Here is a 15,253-nt window from a genome sequence, read left to right on the forward strand (position 1 = left end):
TCTTCTGTCAATCAAATTGTATAATCATAAGCTTAACTTACTTTGTACAATGCATGCAAAGTATGTTCACATTTTTGACCACAAGAGTTACAAAATTTCACTTAAAACAAACATTTAAACTCATCAGTGTTCCCTCTAGTCAGCATAATATGTGTTTTTAAGAAAAAGGCATGCAGCTTATTGAAGGATGAAAAAAAAACCAATAACTATATAATACAATAAAGCAGTGAGTTAGTGAATCATAACATCAATGATCAAAGCAGCTAAATTCTATGGTTTAAGAAATATCATTTTAAAGATTTTTGAAATAGCTTGAAACCTTAATCAGCATTTAGTTGTCTCTGAAGTGGCATTATGGAATAGTTAGAATACACTTTAAATATGCAGTACTCTTTGGAGACTATGATCATATGTCTTGGTTCAAATTATTGCTGTGTCTTCTAAAAAGACTTCCACATAACAAGTGGGGAAATTAAAAAAAGGTCTGTTTAAAACAGCAGTGTTCAATTGTCCTAGTCTATATTTTCCACAAGCACAACGGTGCCACGCATTTTCAACCAAGCACTCTACACTTTGTGCAAAGTATTGATTTTGATTTTAAGAAACAGATATGAACAAATACTGGATGTGATGCAGTCAATTGCTTCTAGGATGATGATGTGATAGCTCTTCTTTGAAGATTGAAAATTAAACTGAGGAAACTGGGAAGTATGAAAAAAAACAGATGATGGGAGACACTGGGAAAGGACACTTCCCATTTCTGGCATCAGCAAAGTCATACTAGAATCAACATGGCAAAGTGAATTAATGGTAGAACTGAAAAAACACACACACACACACACACAGAGAGAGAAAAAATCAGAGCAAGCTAAGTTTCAATGTATGTATTGATTTATTCCAGAGGGGAATCAGCACTGATTGAGTTGGAAATGAAGGTTCAGTTGAACAGATAAAGCTTTGTATCATATGAATTCAAACTAAGAAAGTACTGGCCTTGAAACACCATAATTCTCTGATGCATAATTTCTGATTATACTTTTAAGATGATATGCAGCTAAAGCATTGTTCGAATGTTTTGATGAAATTGTTGAACTGTTAATCCAACTGTTTTATGTTTTAATATTCAAACTTAACAATGAAGGAAATATCCTATAAGACTGAAGTTGGGAATGGATTCTAGCACAACTGGATGTCAACACAGCATTGCACCCCAGCAGAATCAGATGAGTGTGTGTGGTTGCGTCTGGGACAACTATAGATGATTTCTATTGCACACTAGCCATGGATTTACCAGCCAGTGTAGACTTCCCTTTGGTTCCATTAATGTCAATCAATCATGCACGTACTTTCTTCAGCTGAAATAAATCAAATGTAAAATACTTGACTTTATTGATAACAAGCCCATGTATGTAATACATTTGAATACATGTTTCTAAAGTATTATTCTGCTGATTGTTTGTTTACCAAAGAGTTCACAGTCTTTTGATTTCATAATGCAAAGCTATTGTTCTTTATATTTCTTTTTGTTTATATTTGAAAATATTTGATTTATTATAGAACTGGAACCAAAAACTTATTTGCACTGCCAGAGTCAACAAAAATCTAAAAGACACATGACACTCACGTTCAAACATGGTGTTTGGTATGAATAAAAACAACTATTACTGTAAACTAAAAATGAATTGTTTATAAAACTATGGTATGCATTTCTGTGTTATGCAAGAAATTTCACTGTGATATCTCTGTGTTCTGAAGTATAATTTAATAATGATTACGTTTAATCCATCTAGGCGTCTGAAAACTGATTTAGTTTGTTCAACTAAATTATGCTTGAACAGCCATGCCAGATCAAGTTAAAGATCTATCTAATTTAGCATTCTTATTGATGCCTACGGGAAGATAAGTACAACACAAGCACATTCCTTCTCATTTTACCCAAAAACTGGTATTCAGATGTACGTTGTTTTTTCTACTGCAGAACCATCTATAATATGGCCAATAGTTATAGTAGTCCTTGATGGCTTTATCCTTTGTTAATTTGTCAAACTCATTTCAAAGCTCTCTAAGAGCTCGTCTACATTGATGACTTAAGTCAGTGTGCATCTGGATCAGTTCTGCAGAGGCTAGAATCCACATGAGGCTGATACGGCATAGCCCTTGGGAAAGCCTGAATTCTGATTCAGTCTTGAATTTGGGGCTATGAACCAGAAAAAGAGGCAGCTATCTTGACTTCCATTCTGTGTTCTCCAGACTCAGGTGACCCACAACTGTGGGATGACAGACCCCTATCATCCCCAACCCACTGGTGTCATAGTTGTTGCCAGCCATGACACTCTACCTACCCTCTCCTGGGTGCCATTAGAAGGTTATATGGTCCTGATGCAAGGCTATTTCGGACATTCCACTAGGCACAGCAATAACATCTAGTTTTCTTTATCACTTTACTCATCAGCATACAGACATTTAATCACTTCTACTAGAGTTCTCTAATGTGATATTTTGTACTGTTAGGACTTAATAATTTGTTATAAGAAAATGGAAAGAAATTACATCACAACCAGAATTAGATGTTGAGTTGAGGCCTTACAACTAAATGTTCAGGGGAGATGGAATCTGTAATGAGAAAATGCTTCCAAAACACTACTGATATAGCAAGACTTAAGGACAAATGCTCTGTCCTTTCAAAAAAGAGACTTGGGGAGTACTGAGATTGAAAATGTTGAATCTTCCTTCCAAGTGAGAATGTGTACAATCCACAGTTTTCATAAAAGTATCACAGAAATATTTAGGGTGTAGTAAAGGCTGCTCAACAACACAACACTATATTCACTTTACCAAACAAACATTAATGTTCACTATTAGAGGCACGACATACTCTGGTTATCTAGTCAAACTTTTCCTTTCTACATAGTTGTTTCTGTCTTACATGACTCTGCATGATAAGAAGTATCTACACTTTCAACAGTGAAATGTGACTGAACTTTGGTATCATCATTTTATTTCTTTCCCTATCTTCATGTTGCTGGTGAGCATCTAGTGTGCCCATGAGCATGTATGACAGGAGGAGAAAAAAGTTTTGAGAATGTCAGGTTAGCCCTTAATCCATCCTTTGAAAATGACATTTCATCAAGGCTGAAATTCAGGAGAGGCACCAAAGACAATGAATGTGACCTAAGTATTTAAATATGCTGTCTAACTGCTAGATCCTTGGACTAAATAGCACATACTCATCTTCTTAAAACTTTCATCTGCCTCTGCATGAAGCTTATAATGTAAGCTCTTTTCAAATAAGATTTCCCTATAAAATATTTAAGTCTGTTTGACCTAAAACTTGCACAATATGAAGTTGCAGGATTAAAAGGCAATGAAATATCTGCAGTCTAACAATTTTCAAGGGCTCACATCATTGTCATCATCATCATCATCACCATCACAACATGGAATGAGTCACATAAATCACTTCTGCTTAGTTTGTCAGCTGGGTACAATTCTTTAGGACACTGTGTTGCTCTTTAAAAAGTTTTCAGAAGATTTCAGAGACCTTTGGAGAAAGAAATGTGCAGGTGACGAACATTGTGAAAGATAGCGATCAGTAAATAATGTAAAAATGTAGATGCAATGTTATAATCCATGCTCCTAGGCAACTCACCACTAGCAAATCTGGGATGACGGATTTGTTTTGACTGCATAACTGAAGAGACAAATGGAACAGACAGATGGTACAATGTGTATTCATGATACGTTCCCCCATATCAATGTCTAGTGCATAGTGGGATATATAGCTATTCATCTGTATCTATATTTATATATGGGGCAAGAGCTTATATATGAGGCCTGAAAACCTTTCTAATCAGGATGGAAGGCTTTTTGTTTAGTCTTAAATAATTCACAAAGGGCATCGAGGTGATGACTATGTCCCTATTTTAAAAACAATAGTCCAGTCTAAGAATGGATCATAGAGCCTTTAACAATTTCATCAGTGATGTTTTATATATATATATATATAGAAGTTTGAAACATTTACTCGAGATATTAAACTCCATTGTTGCTGAACCAAAGGACAACATACAATTACTGTGGCAGTTTCTTTCTCCTCGCTGCACAGGGAAACTCCTCCACCCCCTTTTCTTTCCAAACTTCTTTTATCTGGAAGTTTAGTTGACTAAACAGAGAGAAAGCAACTGCTTGTCAGCAAATGTGGTAAACACTGTTTCACATAAAAGCAGCTATTCATCCCACAGTGTAGAAATAGGCAGCATACGAAGGGGGCAAACAAATCACCATCTCCCTCTTCTGCTTGATGGAATATGCTTTACTTTTTCAGTTCACTTTTCCTGCTTTGTCAAATGTTCCTCATAATCTGCTTACAGGCCTCAACACAGAATGGTAGTGACATGTAACAGGCAACATAACCAGTTTGAATGACAGAATGCATGGTACGTTGACCAAGTTTAAGAGGTAAATCAGCAAAATCCCATGTTCAAATCTCATCCTGGTCATGAAATCCTATGTTCAAATCTCATCCTCCGGAGTAAGGGTAAGGCAGCCTTACCCTTATCCCAGAGGCTAGACAAGTAGGCAGGGGCGATGGTGGTAAAGAGGCTATTCCCAGTAGTGGTGGCAATGCCAGGGTTCCATGGACCCAGGGAAGAATGAGGAGCACCCGACTGCCAAGTCAGTTATCCTTGCCACTTAGCCACAACAAACAAACAAAGACCTAGTGCTAGGTTGCCCTCGGGGTCTCATTCACAAAGTCTTCAACCCCACCCTACACCAAATCAATTTTGAAGGCCTTGTGAGTGACGCCAGTAAGGAATCATGTGCGGCCTCAGCGTGACGGAGAGGCAAGGCTTCCCAAATGGCTTCATTAATTATGCCTTCCTCCCTGATGCGCATGCCTGTGTCATTGGGCGCATTAGATTCGATGGCAAATCTGTTGGGTTTTTTTTTTTGTAACGTGCACCTTCAAAATTGAGTTGTGCATAACATTCGATGGCACATTATAATCGAGTAAATGTGATCCACCATAATTTTTACACATATAACCCAATTTTTCATGCAATCTCTGTTTTCAGGAACACATGTGTTTCTTTGTGAAGATATCTAAATTGCATGACCATGGGGATCTACCAGAGAAGGCCAAAGTGTGGTCCCCAAAACTATTTCAATCTGTATCAGTTTATATTTGAGAAAATGTATTACATGAATAGTAAAGCGCACCAGATTTCTAGCACTAGGCATTTGTTCAAGCTCAGCACCTACTGACAAATGTTTAATTTCTTAATTTTTTTTAAAAAAACAAAATCTTAGCTTCCTTTTTGTTTTGTAGTATTGTAAGCCATTATGGACCCCATGATTAGAGAAGACAGAGTACTTGTATAAACAAAATAGATCAACAGACAGAGGGACTGTCCTTGTGGGCCTTAACAGTTAAATAATGAAAGCTCTTTTTCTGTTTGAAAGATTCCAAATAAAGTATGAGAGGTCCCAAGCTTGCCTGTGAGGTTTTTATGAACAAAATAACACTGTTTTAAATAAAGACCTCGTGAGATTTAGTGCTGAGGCACCCCACCTGGTAATAGTTCAAGGATTGAAAAATATGCACAACTATGCATTATTTGTTTAAAAGCATATGGTTTATTATGCATTATGAAAAACTTTCCACAATATTTTAATGAACAAAAAGTTAAACCAGATGCATTTTATGTAAGCTGTTATCCTTTCATTATATATGTTAATGATAAAATAGATACTGGTGTTACCAGTAAGCACAGAGCAGGATCCTCTAGATGAGTGTAATTTGCAAAGGGTATTACTTTTGATATTAGCAGAAAAAATATCTCTCTGCCTTCTAGGGGATTTTGAAGGGATGTATCATGCTATACTGCACCCTGGTTTGGACCAATGGTGGGGGGGGGGGGAGGGTTACTTTAAACAAGAAGTATCAGAAATTCAATGTCTGTTTGAAAACTGTCTCATTCTGGGTCTGAACAGCCCAAGGGATAATGTGGGCAAATTTTCCATATAACCTCTTGGTGGCACTGGAAGGGCATTTTGGATCAAAACCATCTGAAAAAAATCACAAGTTGAAGAGTGATGTGGGTCACAAAAATAACCTCCAGAGACCAAAATGATGCCTTTTGGCTGAATTGCACACGTCTAGGAGGCAGGTCTTTCCCAGTAGTCTTTCCCCTCTTCAATTCAACCTTACTGCATCCCAAATCCATGCATTTGGGAATAAGAAAAGGAAGGGGAACTCCTGGGTGGATAAGTGAGGTAGCAGAAAACAACTCTGGGGAAAATGGGTGGTGCCAACTCGATAATCCCAGTCTATATTGAAAATTTACATCTTTGTATTGTCGAAGGCTTTCATGGCCGGAATCACTGGGTTGTTGTAGGTTTTTTCGGGCTATATGGCCATGGTCTAGAGGCATTCTCTCCTGACCTTTCGCCTGCATCTATGGCAAGCATCCTCAGAGGTAGTGAGGTCTGTTGTAACTAGGAAAAAGGGTTTATATATATGTGGAATGACCAGGGTGAGACAAAGGACTCTTCTCTGCTGGAGCTAGATGTGAATGTTTCAACTGACCACCTTGATTAGCATACAATGGCCTGACTGTGCCTGGGGCAAACTTTTGTTGAGAGGTAATTAGATGTCTCTGCCTGCTTCCTCTCTGTTGTTGTGCTATTGCATTTTTAGAGTTTTTTTTTTAATATGGATAGCCAGATTTTGTTGATTTTCATGGTTTCCTCCTTTCTGCTGAAATTGTCCACATGCTTATGGATTTCAATGGCTTCTCTGTGCAGTCTGACATGGTGGTATCTACAGAGCCACCAAGAAAATCCAGATAGTTTGTATGTTGTGTTTCCTCATCAGCTTCCCTATGCGGTCAGTGGTTCCCTTGATGTATGGCAAGAACACTTTTCCTTTATCTACAGACCCACCAAGAAAATTCAACAAATGCTATGTTCAGCAAAGGACAAGGGGGATCCTCTCACTTCTGCAGGAGTCTACCATGTACCATGCAGCTGTGGACAAGTCTACATAGGGACCACCAAACGCAGCATTGCCCAAACACGAATCAAGGAACATGAAAGGCACTGCAGACTACTTCAACCAGAGAAATCAGCCATAGCAGAGCACCTGATGAACAAACCTGGACACAGCATTTTATTTGAGAACACAGAAATGCTGGTCCACTCTCACAACCACCATGTCAGACTACACAGAGAAGTCATTGAAATCCATAAGCATGTGGACAATTTCAACAGAAAGGAGGAAACCATGAAAATTAACAAAATCTGGCTACCAGTATTAAAAAGAAACAATGGCCCAGCTACATGCTAAGTATGAAATGTGGTACATAGTTCAGATGTCCAGGAATCACTGCAACCTCAGCAATACTGGGGTGGGTGTTTATAATCTGTGAGCATGCATGCAGAATAAAGCAGCTGCAGGAATAGCTGAAATGAGAAGAAATCCAACCGGGGGGAAAAAAAGAAATATACAGAAGCTACTTTTAAACTTTTAAAATGGTGCAAATTATTTGTTCTCTTCAGTAGTTTTCTGTTCCTAGACTATCTAAAGAAGCTCAAATCTTTAATTTGCCACCCTCTAACAGCAGCTTCTGATGTCACCACAAATAGATAAATTATAGCTTTCAGTCTGTCATTTCATTCCTTTCACCTATAATTCTTAAGTTACAGTCTGTCTGTCTGACCACTCCTGAAGCTTTTATAAAAACTACTTCACCCCTTTCTCCCCACGGAGGAGGATGGGATGGACAGGAAGTGTTTTAAATATACAGAAACAGCAGAATGCTTTGGAAACTTTTGATCACATAAAGAACATCCTGCCGGAAATATAAAATGGCATAAAACGTGCACCATAAAAAACAGTTGAAGATATCAGAAGGATTCTCACAAGGAATAATTGGCTTAGGATGCATAGTCTTTGGTGTGGGCTTCCTTCTGTTGAATGTATATTTTGGCCTCTTATGTATTGGTGCATGGATTTTGATGGAGAAAGAGAGGTCAAAGGAAACTGAAACCAGTAGGGAGCATACAGATTTTAAAGAATATGGCCACTGCTTTTCTATTTAATCTGTTTTGCTTTCGATACTACTAATAGTTTCCACTCCTGCATTGATTGCTTTCAATTGTGGTACAATTGGTTTTAATTAGTTTAAGATCATTTCAGCTTTTTTGAGGTATATTTATATAAATTCAAACAGCTACAAATTGACCTTTTAAATTAGTAAGGATTAAAACTATATTCAAATAATGTGAAACGGAAATATCGAATTCAGTATCCAGCAAAATAGAAATTGCACCTGACAAATGGACTACATTTTGTAAAGCTGTGTTGTAATACTGTGTTTTTCCCCATCTATGGCATTTGGATACATTTCATGGTGCTGCATGAATCATATTTTAATGACATTAATGCAAAAAGGGGCAATCTTTGTACTGTATCTGAGTCGTCTGCGGGCTGAGAGGGGAGCAGGCCCGTAGCCAGGATTTCGATTTGGGGGGGGGGGGGGGGCTGAGTCTGAGTGAAAGAGGGTCTACCCTAGCAAACCGTCTGTATTGTTACCCCAATACCCCCATGCATATGGGATATATTGAGTATGGTGAACAGATCATGATATGAATAAACATAACAGTCTAAATAATGCACCAGTAAGGCCTTTTTGCGAACCACCATGAGAATTTCGGAGTGGGCTGAAGCCCCCCAAGCCCCCCCCCCCCCGGCTACATGCCTGGAGGGGAGGTATATAAATATAGTAAATATAGTAAATATAGTAAATATAGTAAATATAGTAAATATAGTAAATATAGTAAATATAGTAAATAATTAAATAAATACCTTGGAGACCTGATAACATGCTTCATCTGCTCCTCTTAGCAGACACAGAAGATGTTGGGCGAACGTCTTGAACTAATTTAGTCACTGCCTGATACCATTCATCTGGCAAGAGAAAGAAAGGGAGATTGAATGTAAAGAGCACACATATTTCCTTTCATAAACATAGAAACAACATGGAGGAAGCTATGGCATGATTGCGCACATATATGATTAGGCACTAGCAATTTCAACAACTTTTTTTTTAAAAAAAGAGGATTTAATACAAAGCATGGAATAATGGTTTTTTTTCATGACTGGTTTTTAAGAAGAGACAGTTTAAGTTTTTCTTTCCTCTCTGTGATCCTAAGCAACAACCACAAACATACATGCTCTGTGTTTCCTATTGCTTTTTTTAATTGTTCAATGCAACATGTAGTTTTCACATATGCATGCATACATGCATGCACAGATATCAGCATTTTGTAAGCATTCCTACAGCTTTAAACAGATTCAAACAGCAAAATCTGATGCTTCAATATTACACCATCTTATATTCCCACCATCTTATCTAAATCAAGGACATGGCTATGCAGATTAGAAACATTTACATTATCAAAAAATGCTGAGAGTTCTGATAGCAGAAGAGCAAGTTTAGATGAACTCATCCCAAAAGGGTAATCAAAGGAGCCCTTATCACCCCACATTCATTAATAACTGTCATTTGCTTCTATGAGGAAAGTTTAATACTCCCAAAACCTGCTGCATAAAAGACAATTGTTGTTCCTTGTGTGGGTCACAGAAAGGGTGCAATAGGAGGAGGTAAAATAATGCATGCTATCCACAGGAGCCCTTGAAATGCATAATAACTATTCCAACCCTTTGTGTCTATACAAGATAAGAGCAAGGCTGCTTCTAACATTAAAAGGAATGAGGCCTCAGGCAACAAATGATATCAGAAATGGGAAAGAAGTGAGATGTGGCAGAGTTGTAAAGGCTATGCTGTCTAAGGTTGCATCTACACGCCGGGTTTGTGGCGTAGCTGGCTGGGAGTCAGCTGCATTAAGATCATGACTGATGTCATGAGTTCGAAGCCAGCCCGGGTCGAAGTGAGCTTCTGACCAATTCTGTGTAGCTTGTTATTGACCTTTGCAACCCAAAAGACGTTTGCATCTGTCAAGAAGGAAATTTAGGTACCACTTATGTGGGGAGGCTAATTTAACTAATTTAAGAGGCCATAAAAATCTCCAACGAGCATGCGGGGAATGAGGAGTATTTCATCAGTGTCGCAGATGGACGGTGAAGCGACAGCTCCCCTGGTGGCCAGAAAAAGTTGGAATGTTAAATAGCCTCTGACTGTCTGTCTATATGTGTCATGTGTCTATGGCATTGAATGTTTGCCATGTATCTGTACATTGTAATCTGCCCTGAGTCCCCTGTGGGGTGAGAAGGGCAGAATATAATACTGTAAATAAATAAATACATTTAATGAAGCTTGAGACCATGGCTTAATGCTGTAGGATCCTGGAAGCTGTAGTTTGACAGGGTTTATAGCCTTTGAAGAATGCAGATCCCTAACCAAACTACAATTCTCAAGATTCCATAGCATTGACTAATGGCCACTAAAGTGACATCAAACTGTATTGAATCTTCAGTGTAGATGATGGTTGTGTATTCAGGGTAAACCTTGGCCTGTTTCATGTGCCGGCTTTTGGTAGGGGCTTTGATCCATTTTTTGGGAGCCTCCCAAAATTGGGAGGGCAGATTTCTGTTTTTGATTTGGAGCCCTGAAAGATCTGTTTTCTATAAGACCACTATGGCGGGTGGGTTTCCCACCCTGGCTCCCCTTCCCATTGCGCCCTTTAAGGGGGCTTCTTACCTGCTGTTTCTACTCTAGAGGAAGCGCTCGGATGCAGGCACTGGAAGGTGTGGATGCTTTCTGGGCCTAAACAACAAGCCACACACACACTCTCCTTGGAAAAAGAGTGAGTGTGTGGCGTGCAGTCCCAGAAAGCGCACATGCCTGTCACTGCCTGGAGCCAAGTGCCTCTTACAGTAGGAGGCACTCGGCTGCAGGTACTTGCAGGAGCACACACTTTCTGAGCCTGAACACACACTCAGCAAGGAAGCAAGTTCTTCCGGGAGGCACTCGGCTGCAGATGAAAGCAGACTTCGAACCGAGATTGGCTCCAGCTTGCTTTTGTGTCGAGCTGATTTTCCTAAGGATATCAGATCAGCCCTCTCCCTTCTAACATTTCAAAAAGAGTCAAGACTTGGCTTTTTGAGTAGGCCAGGTGTCCTCAAACTTTTTAAACAGAGGGCCAGGTCACAGTCCCTCAAACTATTGGAGAGCCGGATTATAATTTAGAAAAAAACAAAAACAAAAACATGAATGAATTCTTATCCACACTTCACATACCTTATTTGTAGTGCAAAAAAACCCACTTAAAAACAATACAATAATTAAAATGTAGAACAATTCTAACAAATATAAACTTATTAGTATTTCAATGGGAAGTGTGGGCCTGCTTTTGACTAATGAAATAGGATTGTTGTTGTTGTGTGCTTTCAAGTCGTTTCAGACTTAGGTTGACCCTGAGAGAGGGCCAGGTAAATGACCTTGGAGGGCTGTATCCGGCCCCCAGGCCATAGTTTGAGGACCTCTGGAGTAGGCATTTCCAAATACAGTGTAACAGACATAGGAAAATGGAATGGTTGTATGATGTGATTGGACAATGTTTTTAACAGGAGACCCTAATGTTCATGTTTTTACTGATTTTGTCATGTTTTTACTGATTTTGTCATATTTTTATTACTCGATTGTTTTTATTGTATTGAAATTGTATTTTATAGTCTTGGCACCAACTGTAAACTGCCTTGAGTCGCCTGCGGGCTGAGAGGGATGGTATATAAATATAGTAAATAAAAAAATAAATAAAATATGGGAGGAGGCTTCCTGTTTCATGCTCCCGAAGAAATGAAAGAACCAGAAGAAATGAATTTCATTCACAACCCTAAGCTGTCCCCAATTAACTAACCTGATATTCTTTGTATAATTTAGCACATGGTGGCAACAGAAGTGAATTAAAATCAGTTTACATTGTCAATGACTGTACATTATTTTATACACCTGTCCCCTCACAAGTTTCAAAAATGCACTTCTGTTGGTGTTGACATAGAGCAGTGGTTCTCAACCTGGGGTCCCCAGATGTTTTTGGCCTACAACTCCCAGAAATCCCAGCCAGTTTACCAGCTGTTAGGATTTCTGGGAGTTGAAGGCCAAAAACATCTGGGGACCCCAGGTTGAGAACCACTGACATAGAGGATTGTTGCAAGGCCATTGGAGCTGACTCCTTTCCATTACTGCCCCAGGTACATCCATGTCCCTGATGCTGTCTTCCATGGCAAAACATTCATAGGTTTCTAGTATGAGTAAAGCTCTGTAATTCTGCTCTTCTAAGGGAGAACACATCCAACCTCCACTTGGGTAGAAGCTATATACAGCATGCTGTCATGATAGCCAAAAATCAGGAAGTGCAAGTGATGTGGGTGTTGACAGAAGCTATAGCACATGGCTGAACTCTAGGAAAATCTAGCTTACATAGATCTGATGATTAGCCTTGCCTTTTATTTCCAAACTTCAAAGGGTTGGAAGGAGTGAGGTTTGTACAAAATGCCTAGGAATGCCTTATGTGTTGTGTTAGTCTTATACCATAGCACAACGAATATGGTATATTAGGCTTATTGTTTAAAATTGGTAATGGAAACAATTGACTACATTGATGTCATCTTGTATCTTACTAGCTGGTATAATGTTAAAATAATGTATTTTAAGTATTCAAAGTCTCCTGCCCCCGACACAGAAGAAAACTGTTATGCAATTATGTATCTATTTACTTGTAATCTTGTGTTCTTTTCTCTGAAGTAAGATCTTCTTTTTAAAATTACTGTTGCTTTCTTGGAAGGGTAGATTAAATTACAAAAACAACATTGTTATTACCTTGCAATCACTGCTTTCAGAAAAGGTATTGAGCTGTTGCAGACATCCATGGTCAGCTATCACACAAAGATCCCTTACCCCTCCATAGATCAGACACTGTCTTCAATCCCAGCATTTTGATAACTAATTTGCCTTGTTTTGTTTGGTTCTGCAAAAAGCATCTATATCCATCACTAGGGAGGGTTGATAGTACTGATACTCAAAACAATATATGTTGACACCCTGGCATCCACTGTGCTTTTATTCCAAGACACCCTCCCTTGTAATGGATAGTGAAATTTGATGCTCGAGTCCCATTATATACAAAGAGCCTCTTATATAACATGGCAAAATCAAGGATTTCTTTTGGGATTTTTGACAGTGAGGATGGAAATCAACCATGGTTGGCAGAATCTATGGATATAGAATCTGTGCATACAGAGAGGACCAACTGTAGTAATTCCATCCACATGTTTAAAATACTTAAATAAATCCAAAAGTCATTTATTTTTTAATGGAAATCCTTAATTATTTTTCTTTTCTTTTTAAAAATTTCCGCAGCTTTGTAAATGGAGAAAATAGCAATTAGCCAAAATACCCGGCATGTGTTTCTTTTAAACTTTTTAAAGAGTTGGGATTTTTTGATGATGTATCTTAAAAATTCAAATTCAGGGATCTTAGACTGTGCCACACATATATTTTTAACTATTGAAAGGAAATGTATTTTGAAAGGAACTCAGTTGGACATCTTCCCTTCTATAAAGTAACAAAATGAAGTTTCAGTTCCTTTTCCTTACTTTTAACAGACTAGGGAGAACATTTACAAATAATTACAATATATCAAAAAAATATAATCTCACTATAGTAAGGAAGCCTGTGACCAAATGATGTAAGGATCTCCTCACATTGATGTTTCCCCCATGTTCTCTCTGATTTTGCACACTGGTGAAACAGAATCCCATGGAGACCATCCCATGATGCATGGCTGCTTTCAGTGACTGCCCAGTGGTCACCTATGGGACTTCATCTTGCCAGTGTGCTACAAGGGAGATAAGACTCCCTTCTCAGGAGTCAGATGTTACCCAACTCCCGCTTCCAGAAAATGGGGAGGAAGTAAGGGAAAGTGAAAAGAAAACAGGGAAAGGTCGTGGGATAGCTGGCCAATCTCGAAGACAGACCCTGCCAGGAGATACTAGGGTAAGATGGTTTCCCAACTCTTTGCAATGCTATCCTCCATTTCCCTCCTGCCGAACTGATGAAGTCTATTGTGTGCCTGTTGGTCAATCAGGAGTTCAAGATTTCACTTATGACAGTGTTTCCCAATCTTTTTTAAACCAAGGACCACTTGACCAGGGACCACTTTGACCAGGGACTACTTGACCAGGGACCACTTTGACCAGGGACCACTCTCTAACATTAGTACCAAAAGGTCTAATTTTTGGTCAACTTTAGATTCCAACTCTTAAAAAACTTTTTAAAAAACCAAATACCAAGTTTGTTAGCGAATTGCTAATTTTTCCATTTCGGAAAATTGCATTGGATAGACCACATAGTTTCTGATACAGAACATTTGCCATGATCAGTGATAGGAAAAGAGTGGCAGGCGGCACAAAAGGGGCAGAAATAAAATAGAATAAATAAAATAAATAAAGACAAAGGAGGCTCACAGACCAGATTTTCATTCTCATGGCCCACTGGTGGTCCACGGCCCACAGTATAAGAACCACCGATTTCTGATGACCAGTTTAAGGCAGACTTGAAGAGGACAGTACTCTTCAGAGGACTGCCATCTATCAACTGAGCTGTATTTAACAGATAAACTAAAACCCTACTTTATCTAATTATTTTTCTCTCTCTAGAATTGTGGAACAGCTTGGAGAAAACAGTTTGTCCTGTTCCAAGCACTGAAGGCTAGATACAAAAGGCAGAAAACTCCTAGATTCACTATGTACAACTACAGTCCTAACATACATGCTGGAAATAAATTTATAAGCATTTTAACTAAATATCTGTCATTTCCTGGTCAGTACACTTAAACTGGTACTTAAACGGGAAAATAAATACAAGAAGCAGAAATGCTCTTTCTTTCTATATATGTTTTAGGCAAGATATTCTTTATTTCTGTGTCCTGCACATATTTGGAGTGTTAATTTAATTTTTAAAAGTTTTTCCAAGTATCTACATACTCTTGCTTGTCCAAATAGTAAACAGGGAGCTTCCACCACATTCTGTGGAACGCTCTGCAGGCCCATCCAGACAGGGCTTTAAACACAGGGATTCCCATTTCAAAAAGGGGGGTGGCTACTGGAAATAGTGCTATTCAATATTCAATAATAAAAAAGAAACATTCATATAGAAGGCATAAAAATAAAGGGTACTTAGGAATATATGTCAAAGATTTTTCATGAATTGTTTCAAACATCTATTTT

At 38.5% G+C, this 15,253-nt stretch overlaps 1 long non-coding RNA gene across 1 annotated transcript in view; it reads right to left on the reverse strand.

The window, feature by feature from the left end:
* The window catches only part of LOC137096940 (uncharacterized), a 131,709-nt gene that overhangs the window by 55,887 nt on the left and 60,569 nt on the right, over positions 1-15,253 (reverse strand). Inside the window, exon 2 of the long non-coding RNA XR_010909828.1 lies at positions 8,870-8,971. This is a non-coding gene — a long non-coding RNA (uncharacterized lncRNA). The remainder of the gene's footprint in view (positions 1-8,869; positions 8,972-15,253) is intronic.

Source organism: Anolis sagrei, chromosome 4 (assembly GCF_037176765.1).
Source record: "Anolis sagrei isolate rAnoSag1 chromosome 4, rAnoSag1.mat, whole genome shotgun sequence".
In the NCBI taxonomy this organism is placed as follows: domain Eukaryota; kingdom Metazoa; phylum Chordata; class Lepidosauria; order Squamata; family Dactyloidae; genus Anolis; species Anolis sagrei.